The sequence below is a fragment of the Carassius carassius genome, chromosome 38 (assembly GCF_963082965.1).
Source record: "Carassius carassius chromosome 38, fCarCar2.1, whole genome shotgun sequence".
In the NCBI taxonomy this organism is placed as follows: Eukaryota; Metazoa; Chordata; class Actinopteri; order Cypriniformes; family Cyprinidae; genus Carassius; species Carassius carassius.
In genome coordinates this window covers 21,625,942-21,644,238 of record NC_081792.1, presented here as the reverse complement: position 1 = coordinate 21,644,238, position 18,297 = coordinate 21,625,942, and the positions used below count along the sequence as shown (strand labels likewise).

At 36.7% G+C, this 18,297-nt stretch overlaps 1 pseudogene; it reads left to right on the top strand.

The window, feature by feature from the left end:
• LOC132119198 (rho guanine nucleotide exchange factor 10-like protein) overlaps positions 1–15,228 on the top strand; it is a 94,740-nt pseudogene extending 79,512 nt beyond the window's left edge.
• Positions 15,229–18,297: the final 3,069 nt, after the last annotated feature.

The following is an 18,297-nucleotide window of genomic DNA, read 5'->3' as shown; positions in this document are numbered from 1 at the left end:
TGTTAATGTAGACATAAAATATTTGTAAATTTTAAAAATGATACATTACACTTTAAAGTTTTTTCATTTATTTATATAATCTAAACAATTTTCTTATTAAAACGGATTAAAGACTTAACTTTATATATGTGCAAGTTGCATTTATACCATCTGTGTGCAGCACACTTTTTGTGGTATATATGCAACTTCAGATGCAGTCTTTATAGTGCTAAAACAGCTAAATTTACTACTTTATTAAAGACTTTTGGGTACTTTTCATGGTGCTTTGTGGAGAGGATTTTGGTTCTGGCCTACGGGATGGAATGCTGATGGTGTATGAGAGACATCCCGGAGGTACGAGTTTGATAAGGCTTGATGTTTCATTATATTGTAAACTTATGCTGCCTGCAAGTACAGCTGAGAAGCTCTTACTTCTAAGTTAGTTTCCAGCTGTCATGCCTTCAAGTTTGAAATGTATTGCAAAAGTAACCAAATCAAAAAATATTAAAAGAGATCACTTTTAAAATAGTTTTCAGTTGTTTTGTCTTTTATGTGAACAAGACTCGTAATTTGCAATATTTCCTCATTTAATTCAAGGCCTCATAAATTGTACAAGGCTGTATATAGTTGTTTCTCCCTTGCTTTTATGCATTATGTAAAACAAAGCTTATTTATTTTGCATACAGTACTTGCGTTTGCTTAGAATTGTGGATAATCACTTAAGATTTAAACGTCACATTAGCACAGAAATGGACAGTTATATTTAGTATGCTTTCTCTTTCATTTTTTTTTTCAGTAATGGGATTAAACACTAAATAGGTGGGATAATTAAGGAGGGTAATTAATAGTATGTCCCCAAATGAAAGGGACTCAATAGAGTAAAAGGGTAATTAAATCAAATAAATAGGACAAATGAATCTGATTGTCCCCGTGTTGAATTTGCTCTTTCATCAACTTTCCATTCAAACATTCAAGAATGTTTTTTTTGGTCCCTCCTCTATTAGCCGAATGCCTCAGTGAGCATGTGAAAGATATTAGTTCTGTCATGTATTCTGAATGCATTCAGAGATGTGACAGAGGTGATAAGATTGTTCTAGGTATGTATAAGTTAGATAGAAAGCCAATGGATTCAGGATTACCTTGAAAGCTATTTAAGTCTGTTTTCTGCCTGTGCTTGTACCTTATTCATTTGCAGTAGATAAGTGTGGGCTAATGTCAACAGAAGACGGATTGACTTGCAGAATTCTTGCATTCTGAGACATGATACAGTAGATAGCGAGGGACTGCTCTCTGTAGGAAGACAACCCTTGCACAATGGGTTTATCACAATGCATTACTTACCTGGCTGTCAATAAGGAATTATCTCCAGTGAAGTGGAAAGTAAGATTAATTATGCGGATGTGCAATGTGGCGATTTAATATTACTATTCATATAGTGGAAAGAAAGAAATTACAAACAGATATATTCCATGGGAAGTAGAGGCTGGATTTGACATTTTTTTTTTTTTACTGTATTTGGGTAAACAAATATATTCAACAAATTATTCTGTGGAGCAATATGTTGCCCTCAAAGCAGTAATAATAAACACTGGGGTCTCACATGAGATTAATCAGAAAGCTTTTTAAATGTATGAACAAGCCAAAACTGCTTGAAGGGGAGATTTTGAGTTTTTCTTCCCTTTTTTCCTAGGTACATTAAGAGGGCAGGATCATTTTGTTGTGTTTAATCAACAGTATGCAGAATTTATAAGGATTAAAAATTAGGTGTCTAACTTTCTGAAGAAAATCCGTAAATAAATTACACCCAGAAGCAATAACCGCCCATCTGAATGAAACGGCATCTCCCCGCCTTTCACTTTATTACTTTTGGAGCAATAAAGGAAAGACTGCATCTGCAGATGCTTTGAGTGTCCAGATAAGTCCTCTCTGCCCCTGAAGGTCCTCGGCTTTGAAAGAGGCAAATCTGAAGCTGCCTTCATTTCGAGGAAGAGGGTGTACAGAGTGGCTGAGGGGATGTTTTCAAAGCATACAGTATATACGAAAAGTGGGAAGACTGACATTTTGAATATGCCATGCAATTAACCTGAGGAAGTCGGAAGTCATTGTAAAGCTATTCTGGTTTCAAAGGCAGAAATAAACAACTCAAAATGTTAATTAAATGGCTCACTGTGGTTCCCTCTCTAATTTTGCTAGATTAATACACTGTGATGGGGGCGAAAAAGACAAAGAAAAAAAAAGCTTATGTAATGCATCCAATAAATGGTGTCCATGGTAGCCACAGTGCAAACCCTGTGATTAAAATTTAAGGAAAAAGTCTGGCATGTTCTGAGCAAACTGGAGAGAAACGTATAAATTGGATTACACAACACGCTACAGTTATTAACATGACACGGTTAGCTCATTAGCATAGAAAGCCCTAGTTTTATTGAGGGAGATATACAGTCCACAAAAACGCTTTGCAGTGCTTGCTCTAGCTGTATGTTTTTAAGTCGTCGACAGAAATTATACAGTTCCACCACCAGATATACATATTTGTCTTGCAAACACAAGGATTTACTCTTGAGTATTAATGAAACCAATTTACTTTAAGTGACTTGCTCAGGGCAAAGCAGGGGAATTAGCATGCAACACATTTTTGTAGCCCTGCTATTTGAAGCATTCTTTTATAAGGGAAATAACATATGAATTTACTAGATTTTAATATCTTTGGCCATATTTGAAGTGAAAAGGATTAAAGATTTGCCTTTAAGCAAGGTATTTCACAGGCCTTATTGTATTCGTCACTCATACACTTTTACCTTGTTTTCTGTGTCATAAAACTCAAGAGTATGTAAAATGAAATGGTATTTTCTGGGTATTACATTTATAAAGCTCCTTATGATCAAAACAAACATAAACCATTTTTATATTTATTGTTTGAGAATTATTAATATTAATAAAAAAAATGTATACCCCCCCCCCCCTTTTTTTAATGAGGACACAGCAGTGTCAGCTTGAAATGGATTATGAAATATAATGGAAATAAAATTACATTTGAATATTACATAAATATTTTGGTCCAGTCAAGCTGTAATTTCATGTGTGTATTTAGGCAACATAAATTCCTTATTACTAAATTTGCATTAACAGTTTATTTCTACCAAGGACAGAAATGAACCTTTCCTGTAGGGGGCAAGATTATATATATATAATTAATTATAAAATAAGAAAAATAGGGTAGGGCTGTAATTGTATTGTCAAAAATCACTATTGTTGATTATTGCTATTTATGTTACATTAATAATTATTAACATCAATTAATAGAATACATTACAAGAAATCTAGCTCTAGCTACACAGGCAAAACAAGCTAATTAGTTTGTGAATTAGTTTATTGCTTTTTACGAATGAGAAAAAAATACATAACATTAGTTATTTTAGTAGCATGAAAAACTAAACTGTTATTCAAACTGTGGATAAATTATACAAAGAAAGTGAGCGAAAACCAGAAATCTGTGGGATTGTTATAATTATAAATATATATATATATATATATATATATATATATATATATTACATTCAATAATAAAAATAAATAAATAAATAAATAAATAAATAAATAAATAATAATCATTAGCTAGCTCCACACTGGAGACCTGCTTTATTGCAGAAAATCTAATTCTAACTGAAAGTAACACTGACACATTTTTTTTTTGCATGTTAAATATTCTAAAGCTGCTTGTTTTAAATCAATCTATTGTATAAAGCAGAGCTGGTTAAAATGTATCCACATCACTATGATCAAATGCTTACTTAACTGCTGTTTTCTCACCGCTGTCTCTTTTGTTGTTTGTTTATTTCATTATTTAGAGGAAAGCGTGCAGCAAATATTTACATATTCAGCTAAACCCCGCTCCCTGTATTGTCTGGTTCAGCTGCGTTCACACTATCATAAGCCCAGTGTGTGTCGTCTTCTCTTGAATTACATACATTAGACCAGAATTACAGTCTTGCTCTTCTTGCAGTAAACTTAGTTTGTGTTTTTGTATTTCTGTCTTGTATGGGATCTGTGGAACCAAGACACCTGCAGAAAAGTAACAGTTGGTTCAGAACCCATTAGGACACTACTTGCCTTGGAGGGCTCGGTCTGGGCTAGCTGTGCTAACACAGTAACTGTACTTGACGGCTCCAGTTTGTCCACTCAGGTAGACTCATATTTTCAAAGCTCTACTCATGCTGATATGCAATGGAAGTGTTTCACAGGCACTTGGCCATCCTTTACTGACAAATTAGCTTGTGTATGAGGATCAATAATCCTAGCGAGGAGGGCAAATCCATATGGCCAGGTTGTCTATTTTGTGGTCTTCTAATCTTCTCTGGATGTCTCAAATATGGAGAAGCTGTACCCCGGGATCTACCCCATGGGCCTCCATAACCCTATGCTTTCCTTTAGTTCTGCCTTCTTGGGTTATATCTCTGGAATCAAACATCTCTTTTATCCTTTGAGATTTCTCTGGATGCGCCCATCAGAGAGGAGATCTGAGCTACTGGTAGGTGAGTGGGCCCCTGCTGCTTTTCGGTTGATCCTCCACTGTTCAGGCCAGTGCTTTGTTTTGTTCGACTGATTACATTGTATCCCTTTCCCTGTGGAGCCATGCAGGCCTAGCAGCTGGAGTGGGAAGCATCTCCACTACAGCTGTAAATCTGCCTCCTTGAGACTCATGGCAAAGTGGCGGACAATTATGTGTGTCGGTGGGATAAGCAAGAGAGCCTGTGTGAATTTGTCTCTCTTGTCGGTTTATAGGTAAGAATTCCACACTCTAAAGCATGCCAACTTGTTCCAATGACCCGAAACGATTGAGGCCACTGGATCGCTGTCGATGTAGAATGCTGAAAGCATTACATCCCCGGTACTGCAGAGAAAACAAACAGTGATGGACGGGTTTGTATGCACTATGCAGAGAAAACCCTTAATAATACCGTACACACATTTTTTGGGTCCGCCACCAACTTCTTTTTCAAGTTTGGCTATTTGTAGGCCATTTTTTACATCAGGTGGTAAAGGCCGTTACACGCCAAACTGACATCAGAATCAGAATCAGAATCAGAATCAGAATCAGACATCTAACGACTAGCTGTGATGGAAGCTTGTGCATGAAAAAAGGTTGCGCTTTAACACCACTAAGACTGCAACCAACGGACAACTAGCATATACATTCTGCACCTGCATGAGAAAAATAAAATTATGTGTCTGTATCAGCAGGTGGCAGGAGACTATATTCATCATTCAACAAGGGAAAACACATCTAGGACTGACTGACCAATGGCAATTCAACCTGTTTAGTTGGCCAAACATCCAACTGGATCCAACTAGTGTGGACAGGGCACACTGCAAAAACCACAAAAGGTTGACCAACCTCTGGCTGGCCATGTAATGACCTTAAGATTGATCAATCTAAAATCTTGACCTAACATGTGAGTGTTATGGGATGTGTTTTGAAAAAACAAACAAACAATTGATTCAAACTTCATTATATTGTGCCAAAACACACAGATTATGATAAAAATCCTTTGCATTAGCTTTCTTTCCCATTCCCTCATAAGCAGCATAATGGCTTCAGTCATCCAGCCATACTTGTGGGCCACACTTTGCGCTCCCTTAGAAAGTGATATCTATTTTTAGAGGGGATTATCCAGAGGAATTCTGAACACACGTGGTTACAGGAGATGCATTTGAAACGCATGTTAGGTGTAAATTGTAATGCGTCTTAGCTGACCACTTGATTAGATTCGATTAGATACGTGATTAGATTACTGAAAACATATAATATAAACTCTTAATGCCAGGCAGAAACAGGGCTGTAGAAATCCTTTCAGAACAGTAAAATTTGGAGAGTGAAGTCCCACGTTTCCTTAAATGAGTGGTTGTTTAAACATGTTGCTCTTGTAAGCACTGTCACCTAGTATTATAGTGGACTAATGAGGGTTTAGATGGTAGGTGGAGGCGTGCTGTGTTTTGTCCGCTTGTAGGGAAGAACAGTGCTCTCCTGCTGTGATAGTGATGTAGGGGTGTGTGATATGATGAGTTTTGATCGTGGACGATTGTCTCCACAGACTGTTTTTAAAAAAAATATCATAGCATCGTGCTACAGCACACAGCACATCACATCAAATGCTACCTCAGCTGGAGAGTTACACTCACGGGACACTACACTTATTGGCTCTCACAAAAGTGCATTATTTTGCATCTGCTTTAAAGCCTAAACATTTCGTTCTGACATGCGCTTTTTCTGAAAAACACACTGAAAAGCCTATAAAACAGTGCCTGATTACTGTACTAAATTATCTTTCGTGTCTGATTGCGCTAATACTGTAAAACATACACAAAGATTACATATAAACTCAGTTGTGTCTAAAGTTACAGTAAACAGTTGAGAGATACAAAAATCGATGCATGCATGTATATGCGTGAAGATCTAAAAGAGACAAAGCACTCTGCTTTATTTGTAATGTGTATCTTTGTTCTTATTTTTAATAACAAAGTTAAAATAATGATAAAGGTTTTTTTATCTTTGCCCACTTTGGCCTAAATGTCTGTCAATTTTTATTTTGTTACCTTGAAAGGCTTTGTTTTTAAAATAGGGAAATTAGTTGGGCTGAAATTTTATTATTATTATTATTTTCAAATAGAAATCTTAAATGCATAGAAATTGGGCTATGTAACATTGCAATTACATATGCACATTCACAACAGTATTGCAGATGGAAATAACCAGTTGATAAAATAATTCTTCTGGTGTCTCGTCTCTGGAGAAATAGTCCAAGCAAAATAAATCGAAAACATAGAAAGAACAAGAGAGCAAATGCAAGCACAGCCGACAAGTCAATTAAAAGCGAAAACACATCAAAGGCAGTTTCAGCCTTCTCCCTTGCTCTCAAACAAAAGAAGCTCCCTTTGGCAAGGGTAGGCAAACAGGTGCTAATCCCTGTCCGCTAGTGTGCAGAGGAGAGAGCGGTCTCTCGCACCCACCTCACTCCCTCCAACTAATCTGCCTCAACCCCAGACTGGAGAACTAGCTGTTTGTAAGAGTTCTCAGGGCTCCTCGGTAGCACCACAGACCTCAGGGGGCTGTGTGCAAACCCTCGATAAGGAGCGCGGCTCCCTCATGCCTCATTAGAGGATCAGGCATGAAATGGCTTCTCTTTCCTTGTGGACTTTTAAAAAGGTGTTTGGGAGGGGGTGTATTGTTTTCTGAGACAGTGGAGCACGGTGCCGCTGTGAATCACTTTGAAATCAAAGATACTGGATCCTGAGTCATTGAAACCTTCATGATGTGTGGCCCTTTAACCCACTGTTCGGATGGTGATTTTGAAGGCACAATTATGCTGTGCATTACAGGAATAGATAAAGGAAGGAAGGTGTTCATTTGCATTGGTTTTTGCTTTTGTGTTTGTACAACTGAATATCCTTTTATAACAAATAAAATGGTAAGCAGAAATGCAGATTATAAGAAAATTCAAAGTGAAGATTATGAGTAAATCCACCAGTGAAAATGCTTCTTTTGCATTTTGTATTTTTTTTCTTTTTCTTTTTGTCTCTGCGTGTAAAACATGACGATGTTCTCCAGTTTGATTTGAGAATAAACCATAGAGCATCTTGTACTGTAGGTGAAACAAGTGTGCAAAGTAATTTACATGTTCAATGTCACAATTTAAATTTGCTTAATACTAAGCTGAAGTATGTATTTAGATATGCTGTAATGCTTGCAACAGTATTAGATCTTCTGGAAGGCTCTTCTGCTTTAAAACCACTGAATGTTGGATCCCCGTAAAACAAGTATCCCAGTGTTAGAAGACTATTTAGAATAAGCCCTGTGAAGGATTATGGCATTTTGCAGTAAATTCTAAAGTTGTAAGAGGCCAATAAGGCTGTAATGCACATTCTCTTTCAGGTGTTAATTAGTTCCCATGCAGCTGTGTTTGAAAACATTTTTAGTACTATCTTTTTTTATGGAAGATGACACATAATAGTACTGTGTACATTGTTTGTAGTCTGACACTGACATTATGGAAGACTTTTTCATCTTCGTTATATGTCAGATTTTGAAAAGTGTATATTTTAAAGAATGTTTCCACTAAAACAACATTTGATGTCATTTTTTTTTATAAAAATTAATAAATAAAATAATATATATATATATATATTCTGCAAAATATCTTATTTTGTGTTCCACAGAAGTCAGTCATACAGGTTTGAAACAACTTGAGGGTGTGTAAATAATGGCAGAATGTTCCTATCAATATCTCATGCTTATGTTTTAGTGACAAAAGTAAACTGGCCTTGACCAGAAATGGACCTCCAGCTTAATCTTTGGATGATGTATCTGAAGCTCAGCTGGAGATCTTTTGGATAGAAGGTGACCAGAATATTATCTGCTTCTTATCTTTTTTTGCCATAGGCTAAAATCCATGGTTTCCCTGGAGTAGAGCAATCCAAATACTCAGGTTTTGTCTTTAATGGAGCCCTGTGGTGTTTTGCAGCAACCAAAGAAAAAATAAATGTGAAGATATGAATTCCCTCTTCCATCTCAGTAGTTGCTTTTGAGAGGCCTTGGATATGTACTGCACTGAGAATAAAAGAGAGGGAAATAAAAGCTACATACATTTGCAATGGACATGTTGTCGTTATAGTTCATTATTCAGATTGTGAGCTAATGGAGAAGAGAAAGCAAATGAGAGAAAAAAGGATATGGAGTTTTGTAACTGCTTGTTTTTTTCATGCCTTACTGAGTTCTGTACTAGAATGTGTTCCAGCCCTGCTTGTTTATGCTTATTGGTCTCTGGTTTTCCAGTCCACCTTCTTACCCATTAGTAAAGCTGTGACTGAAATGAATTAGCATCATCATGAAGGGCATGTTAATGTCATGTTGTTTCTACTTAACATTCTGCTTTCCAGTTAAATATGTAGGTCAAACATTTCAAATGCAACTTAGATTATACCTTTCTGTTACACAGCATTACTATAGTTTCTTCTTGCTGTGCACAGAACTTGATACTGTTTTAGTGTGAATTTTATGTTGAAGATATGACATGAAACATCCCATCAGAATGAGAATTTGCTGGATTCCTGCTGAATAAATGTAACTCAAATGCATTATGGGTCTTCAGAATTCAAACACAAATGTGCCGGTTGTACAATTTAGCAAAATTATAACTTGCATAAAATGCATAAAAATGTGTTTAAGGCACTTCAGATGATCAAAATAATGACCGTTTTATATGTAAACATGCAATTTCAGTGACTTATATTCAGTTTTTAAGAATCTTAAAATGCTGCACCATTTGGCACCTTAACAGGTTTTCCATTACATTCGCAATTATGTCTTTTTCTAAATCAGCTAGTAAAGTGGGACACTCAAGATTATTCTCAAAAATGAAAATTTAGTTATTTACTCACCCCTCATGATGTTCCAAACCAGTATGATTTTGTCTGAACAATGAAATTGTAATCTCAAACAAAAAAAAAAAATTCTGCTTTTTTTCTATAAAATTAAATGTAGTTTGGTTTGTGTGGGCAAACACATTTATGTTCCTCTGAAGAAAGAAACGTGATCTCTTAAAATCAACCCCATTTCAAACTATCAGAAAATATCCCACTTGACCTGTATTGATGTGAAACTGGTTAACTCCTATCTCTCTAATGTAATCCTGTTGTCTTCTGTTCTGTCTTAGAGATTTGAGGTCCATCAGGACCCGTTGGTTAGCGTGGCCCACATGGTGCGAGCTGGTGGGGGGGTGTATGGATGGCCTTTTCAGAAGGTTCCTCTGTACGCTTGTTCCATACGGAAACACTGGAGCATCTGCAGGAGATCAACATATCTACACCCTTGTCACTTTACAACCCCAGTGAGTATCTCTCCTTTGACCCTGTGAAAGGAGTTAATTGAATACCAAAATTCTTTATGCCGTCACACGTGCTTGATCAGCGCTATTTTCCATCATTTCTTTGAACTGCACTTCTCATGATAAAAAGGTAATGATGGAGAAGTTCTTGTTGGAATGGTTCATGTAGGTTGGCTCTCCAGGGACCAACCGTGAATAAGTAACTGACTTAAGACCCCGCAGAGCAGTAATGGAGCTGCGGGGTTACAGACAGGAAAAGGCACAATGGCACGGACAAAGCTTTCCATTCAAAATGTTGCCATGGATACACTCTTGTCATGACTTCAGCAGCCGTGGCATGTTGGTAATGTGCCAATGTTTTGCCATTGTGCCTTTTCTTAGTGCAGCTGGTATTTAATTCATGTTTTCTCTCTCTCTCTCTCTCTCTCTCTCTTTTTACACTCACCTTTAGCCATCTTTATTTCCCATGGGTACTCTTAAATATTAGATTTGTCAAATTCTTTGTGCTATATCACTCCTTTTAGATGAAATAAATAAAATCCAAAACCATGGTTTTCACTACCTTTTCACTACCATCAAAATAATTTAAAAGTCATAGGCATCCTTTACAGATGGATGCTGATGTGATTTACAAATCCATACAAATCAAACGATCTGTAATAACAGACAAAGCAATAGTGACCACATAATGAAAACTGTTACTCACACTTGGATCCAAATAATCAGCACAGCATTGTCTTTTAGTTATAATCTTTCTGAAAATCCTGCATTGAACTGTGCCTTGTTTGTAAACCAACCAGCGGTAAAATAAAAGGATCAGATGACCAAGTTCTCACTGACGTGGTCTGAACTTAAAAAAGTTCATCAACTGATCATTCTTATTTTACAGTATGTGTACTTATATGAACTTATAGTGTACTTACAGTGTATTTATCTAAGAAAGTTCTGGCAATACAAGGTAACTACATGGGGTAGGGTTAGGTTTAGGGGTAGGTTCAGGGTTAATATCTTGTTATTACATAGTTATTGTAATTACTATAATAAGTACATAGTATGTACATGAGGAACAGGACTGTAAAATAAAGTGCTACCCTCTTTCCTAATGTTGGTATCAGAAGGAAGGCAATGCAAAGAAATTTTTTTTTTTACAGCATTTTGTTATCTTCGGAGCCATCTTTATCATTTGTTTTCTGCGTAGACCTGCGTTTGCCTTTTGTTATTTAAACTACAGGAGTTGATCTTCTTCTGCGGAGGTGGTGTTTAGCCATGATTTTATGTCATAAAGTGGCACATTCCATAGTCTGTCGTTTTGGCAAACTGGCTTTAATATAAGCTCTATTTAGGCCCTGTTTACACTAGTGCTCTTTTTAATTTTAAATCAACATTTCAGAATGAAAACAATCCATGTCTACAATTGTGTTTTCACTGCATTTAAGAAACAATCTCCAAATGTAGCCTTAGACTTACAAGAAAGTTTTAAGTTCTGAAAATGACAGGATGTTTTTATAGTGCATTGACCTCTTATATGTGAAAAATATGAAATGAAATTTAGATTTTTCAGTTCACGACCCCTTTAAGTATTCAGTGCAATTCAGCTCCACATATCAGACTATGTAAAGAGAAAATCTTGACAGCATCGCTCCAGGAGATCACAGAATCACTCTTCTCAGACTGTCTAATAATGTTTGATTTCACTTGAATGTAATTGTCCACTTTCAGGTAAAAAAAAACCCTACAATTGTCCAGTTGTCACAGACAATTGCAATCAAGTGGAATAAAAAGCAGAAGATAAAAAAATCAACCCAAAGTGATGTAGCAGACTTCAGGAACTGGCCAGAGCAAGTTAATGTCAACTGACCTGTTGCTACAACCGTGCCTCATTAAAAACAAAGAGAAGAAAGATATACCTTATTCATTTATTTATTTTATTTTTTTGTCAAAGCGAGAACATCAAACCTTTGGATCAAAGTTACAGCTGTATTTCACAAGACATGTGAAGGAGAAAAGGAGAGCATTGTGGCTAAGATGTCTGCGAAGGTCCTGCGACCCTGAGGCTGTTGTCGAACTTACGCAGCTAGATGTGTTTAAATATGTAGCTCATGTTGGGCGAGGTAACACTGCGATTTCGTGTTATGTTGGGGGGTTTACAGTCAATGGAGCAAAAAAGTAAAAATAAGCCTTCTTCCCCATCTGCCAAAGCCTATATGCTAATCTGTACACATCACACATAGGAGGACTGATACAGTTATTACAGATCAGTGGTCTGCTAATCCCACAGGTTTGCATCCAAGTGATGGGTGATGAATTAATTATTGTCTTAAAGTGAACCGATTATTCTGCAGTTTCTCCTAAACTAGAAACTTCAGACAAGATAAGCAAGCCAGACATCAGATCCATAGGGGAAGTTGATGTTACATCAAAGAGAATCTTTGAAACATATTATTATACTATTTTATATTCATTATATTCTATTATATTAAACTCCTGCCTTTAACGTCATATAGTAGTTAGCTGAAATGAAATAATTGTGTTTGGCAGTAATCAGTTTGAATGACTTGTGGTGTGAACATCTAAAATTATTTTAAACTGCATTTCTTATATTATTAAGCATACAGCTTTTATTGCCTCTTATTAATTGAAAGACTACATGAAAATATTTGAACCATTTTAAGAGTGAAGGAGAAAACTGAAATGAAATCAAATGCATTGGAAAAAAAATAACAAATTATTACCAGTTACAGGATCTAAGACAAACCTACATTTCCTACATTTATATGGTAACACTTTGAACACATTTGACAAAGGTTTAACTTTTTATCATTAATGCAGTCAGTTAATTGGTAATGTTAATTTAAAAGTATATTATTGTTGGTTTATAATACACCACTAGTTTTAATTTATACAACCTTGTATTAAAAATGTATGAACGTACTGTATGTAGAAAAAATATGTGAATGTATTCTTTATTGGTATTTCATGTTAGCTCTTGAACTAACAGACTGAACCTTATATACTAATACTTAATACTTTTTAATTTAAAATCTTGAAAGAATTCAAGTACACATTGTGTGTCAATTACGAGGAGATCAAATAAAATATGCAAGACCCCCCACCTCCCTATACCTCAGCATCTTATGTTTTCAGCATTCATGAATTCATATGCATTACTGATTTATTTGACAATCTATTATTAATGTGATCCCTCTTGCACAGAAAAAGAATGGATAATATGTGAATGCTCTGCAGAACTGGACAGCTGACATTTCTAAGAAGGAATTCTGCCTAATGCAGTGCATTCGCTAATGTTTTTTCATGACCTTCACTGATTTCGTGGTGACTAACTACCATTCTGAAAATGCTTCATTTGCACATTAGCAAAAGTCTCCGCAAGTACTGTAGCATCTTAAAGACAGCATGCCGTGAAAACGAATCAGTTAGCCAATATCCACTTACCAATCACTCATGCAAAGCAAGCTTTATAATACGAGCATGTGGCCACCATCCATACTTGCTGAACTCTCTGCTGTGCTGTTGTTCTTTGATTTCATTATAGTGTGGTGGCTTTCTGATGTCTAAAGACCCAGGGTCAGGGATTTGGGGATTGTGAATAAAGCCATTTAAATGTTCCATGCTGCTTTTTTTTTTTCTAAACAGCGATCTAAATGTTTTCATACCTGCACACTGCTATAATTGACCAGTTGGATAAAGCTGATGAAAGAAGCAGCTGTGAGCTGTGCAATCAGCAGTGTGCTGGGTTTTAATGGTAGTCTCCACAGAAACAATAATCGTGGATATACAAGCAGGAGAGTGGTTTTCAAACTTTTATGGCAAAGTTTGTTCTTTCAAAGTATAGAGCAAAAAATAAAAAACAAGGTAGTCAGTGTTGGTTTTTTTTAAGGTCAAAAGAGCATGAGAGTTACCACTCTGTTAATTTGCTAGTGGCTGCTGTGGGTGGGAAATGCCCAGGGCATTATCATCACCCTGCCTGTGCCCAAGCTGAAGGGCATCCCCGAAAATTACAGGTACACAGATCAGATGATGGCTCTTCATGATACATAAGTGCCTTTAGTCCTCTTGGATGATAGTTCTCTTCTACAATGATAGGACAATTACATAATGATTTAAAGAGCTTTGTTAAATGATTAGTTCACTTCTAAAATAAAATATTCACCCCGTGTTACCCAAGATGTTCATGTCTTTCTTCAGTCGCAAAGGAATTAAGGTTTTTGGGGAAAACATTCAGGGCTTAATTTGTGCTGGAACAAGCCGGATCCGGATCCGGCACCTCCGAAATCGGATCCGGCACCTCATTTTAGCGGATCCCCCTCCTCCGGAGGTGGCGTTTCCGTATGGCAGACAGATATATGAAAAAAAAAAAAACCTTGTTATTATTATTATTTCTATTTTTATTATTACTTATAAGTGACCACTTTAAGTAAAGTACTGTAGCATCAGAAAATTGGCAAGATATGAGACTTATAATACATTATAACTATGAGAAATATAATCCATTGTAAAAGTGGATGCAATTCTTCATTGTGTTATAAATCATCATACTCTTAAAAGCTATAACCACAAATAAGTATATTATATATAAATATTATAATATATTAAAACAGTTCTTATGAATATTCATGAGATGAGACAACATATTATAATTTTTTTTATTTTTATAATGCATTATGCATTCATTATACTGCCATAACAATACCCTTATAATGTATTATAAATATGGGCTTCATAGAAAGTTTTACTGTAATATTCATTTAAATGTGTAATAATTGAAATCCATTTTAAGGTTTCCCTGTCCCTCTGGCATTGCTGCTTTTTACTGATTAAAGCAATCTGAGCTCTGTTTCACTGTGGCACAGGTAAAGTGATGATGTCTCTTAATGCACACTGTGGACCTGTGGATTTCTTAGTTGCCGTTTCCAGCACTTTGTCTCCTGATCTTCTGAAGCGGGATTCTGTGGTGGAAGGGCATGATTCGGCCTGTGGAGTGTTGGACCGCAGTGACTCTTCCTCTCAGGAATCTCTCCAGCAGGCCAGTATTTCAGCCCAGGTAGATGGCAAAGGAAAGGGATGGGGCATGTTGCTACAGTACCGCCTCTGCCATGAGAGTGGAAGAAACCTCAGATTCATCTTTAGAATCTTTGGAACACAAGACGGCTCTATATATGAACTCAGTGATGACCCAGACATGTGGTTCAGGGTTCGATCCTGCGAGAGGGAGGGGGTGAGGAGGGACAGCGTTACCTCGGTAGCAGTCATCTCGGGTGGAAAGGGCTTCCGTCGACTAAGAGAGGGTTCAGTGGTGACCACCACAGAAAGCACACTTATGATCTGGCAGCTTCCTCTTACAGTTTGAGCTGAAATTGGAGTAGTGGATTTAAAATTTTACAATTGTACAGTATGTCATTCCACACCTAAACGACTTTCTATTGAATTAATCTACTTGCCACTTTTTTGAATGGAGTTACAATGAATGAAAGCTTCAAAAAGGATACAAAAGTGTCACAAAACTGGCCATACGACTCATCCTCCCAAGTTTCCATTTAAAGTTTAAAAGGTTAAAGGTCCTGTTTTTTGTGCTTTTTTGAAGCTTTGATTGTGTTTACAGTGTGCAATATAACATGTGTTCATGTTTCGCATGTAAAAAAACAGTATTTTTCACACAATTCACCTATCTGTATACCGCTGTTTTCACTGTCATAAAAACGGGCTGATGACTTCCTTGTTCTATAAAGTCCCTCCTTCAGAAATACGTAACGAGTTCTGATTGGGCCAGCGGTTCCTGTGTTGTGATTTGACAGCAGCTGAGCGCAGGCTGACCTCCTGGTAACGCGATTGGACTAGTTTTGAGAAGCAAGTGGGCAGGAGCATGTGCTGGAGATGTACAATCACAGGAGCGTTTTTACTAATGAGATGCGCATGAAAATCGCATTCGTTTTTTTGCACAGCCCTAACATCTAGTTTAACAAAGCTAAACAGCGTTGCCCTTTGTGTAATAAGTTACAGAAACTGTTAAATGCACCAACTTAAATAATAAAATACACTTACCGGTTGTGGTCCATAAACAACGCCTTCTCCAGACAAAGAGGGAACTGCTCCATTTTCAAGAATAATCTTTGTGCGAATCCGGCATTAAACTGATTGAGATTGAGGAAGTTGTCCTCAGCAAAATGTGCTGCACATAGTTTTACATGTGGATTATAATTTTCGGGAACCGAGTAAAACATAAATTGTAACCATTGATCTCCAAGTACAGCATCCCTAACGCATTCTCATCCCAAGGCATCATATACTGACCCTCTTGACATTTCGTCAACATCCTACGCATATGGCACCCTCTAGCGTCAATATGAGACACAGATTATGGGTTAAGGTTAGGGTTAGGGTGAGGGTTAGGGTTAGACCGCTAGGAGGTGCCTTCTGGCCCATTTTTATCTGCTTCTAATATTGACGCTAGAGGGTGCCATGTGCGTAGGATGTTGACGAAATGTCAAAAGGGTCAGTACATGACGCCTTGGGATGAGAACGGTTTGGCATCCCTGGGAAGGCCAAACAAAGATGATTGGACTCCAAGATGAAAATAACAGCGTTTCGACAACATGGCGACAAACACAAACGCAGCTCTTCCTTCTTCTCCGTCGGAGCCCAACAAGACCACGCCCCCCTGTTTGTGAATTCATGTGGGGGGAGGTTAGTCAAAAACTGTTTTAGTGACGTCAATACTGCAGGAACTAGAAGGCTGTAGTCCAAACGGGTCGTTTTTATAGGCAAATTCTGTTAAATAAAATATCTCGCTTGGCATTGAACTTTGAGCTTTAGAATTGTACAGATATTATTTATACTATAACAAGAACTTTACACACTAACTAAAGTGTAAAACATGGGATCACGAAGAAGGGGACCTTTAATTCACTGATAATTTTCCTCTCTGGACCCAGATCATTCAGTCAGTGAGAACTGATCTGCGTATGAAACATCCAGACAAATTTTGTAAACAAGCTCAACTGATTCATTGAAAAGATCCAACTTTACAAGAATGAATCGTTTACAAACCAGACATCGGTTATAACAGTGAATGTTTATATTCATTTTGATATTTTTCTTCACACAAATCTATCAGTGCATCACTTTTAGGGCTTTTTTTTTTCTTCTTGATCATGTCCTCAATTAATTCAATTAAATTTTAGAGTGAACTATCCCTTTTCACTGGGTAAGTGTGGTATAAAATGTGACGCTCCTGGACGCTTGCTGTTCAGAGTAAATTCTCAGCTAATTTTGCCTCTGTCACTCATACCTGTACAGTACCTGGAAAGTGTTTCCTAAACAGTCGAGAATTTTGATACATGTACTGTATTTAATCTCAGACTTCACCATTAACAGGATCTAAACTATTCAAATGGAGCATTTCCTTGAGGCCTCAGTCTAGTCAACCTTTAGTGAATCATGAATTTACCATGGCACATAGCTGCTGACTTTTTTTATTTTATTTATTATGATTATTCCCTGGTGTCTGAAGAAATCATATCAATAGAAAGTGAAAGCAAAGTGAAAGGGGTTTCCATGCTTTTGTGCAGTCATGCTAAGAATACTCTCACCCTTTGACTCTTGATAATGTGAACGCATGATTCTCTGTTGAAGTGAAGTCTGGGCAGGTCAGTGCTTTGTGAGAGTTGAAAATGGATTTCAAAACACTTGACGGCCTATGTTTCTGTGGTAAACTTTAAAGCTTAATTACAAAACTTTTTTTTATGTACACAACCTGAAAATATTTTCACCATATGGCAGTCATTTGAAACGTCTGCTTAAATCACCATTACTTAACAAGCAAGTTCATTACCAGCTGGTAATAGAAAGATACAAGCACCACTAATTGCAGGAAAGTTGTGGATCTTGTGAAGCTTTTGATGTTTATTTGATCTTGTTGAAGGGTATTGACCTCTGATATTTTGTGTAATATTGCAGTTCCATCTGCAAGCTACAGTTTGTTACCCTCATTCTTTGTTCTTGTTTGATCCACATTAAACACATTCAGTTGTCTTCCAGTCTTCCATTAGGAATTGTGCCAGAAGCACATCATGTGGTGTGAAAGGGAATAGATTGAGGTTGTTTTGGTACAAATGAACAAGTAAATAAATAATAAATTCATTAATGAATACGACTCTAAAAAGCTCTGTTTAAACACCAGCTCGGCCAAGCTTGGAGCCCTGCTGAGCAAGCATAGACCAGCAAACCACCCTAGTCTGGTTTAATCTTTTTTGAAGAAAGCAAACAAACTGTATTAAACTAAAATACCTCAAAAATAGCTGTTGAATAATGTAGTTATTTTATTTTATTTTTTCCACCCCTTGCCAATTTATCATCATGCATTTTTAATACCATGCAATTTAATGAATATATGAAATGTATATGTCCTGGCACTGCAAAC